Raw genomic sequence first — 261 nt, 5'->3', positions numbered from 1 at the left:
GCACGTCCCCAGGGGCGAGCACGTCCCCCAGGTGAGCAGCCCGCGATGGGCTCTGCCCCTGCCCCTGCAGGGATCTGCCTGCGGGGCCGCATCGAGATCAGCGAGCGGGACATCACCGGCAAGTGCTCCTCGTCCTGCGGCAGCCAGGCGCACCTGGGAGCCTTCCTCAATCGCGGCTGCATCAAGATCTCGGCCTGTTCACCAAGCTTGTCGGGCTGGGCCCGCTGGTTCCAGCGCTGTGAGCTCTGCGCGTGCGGACGC

The sequence above is a fragment of the Corvus brachyrhynchos genome, unplaced genomic scaffold (genome assembly GCF_000691975.1).
Source record: "Corvus brachyrhynchos isolate BGI_N302 unplaced genomic scaffold, ASM69197v1 scaffold46, whole genome shotgun sequence".
Taxonomy (NCBI): Eukaryota; Metazoa; Chordata; class Aves; order Passeriformes; family Corvidae; genus Corvus; species Corvus brachyrhynchos.
Note: the sequence above shows the minus strand (reverse complement) of the source record.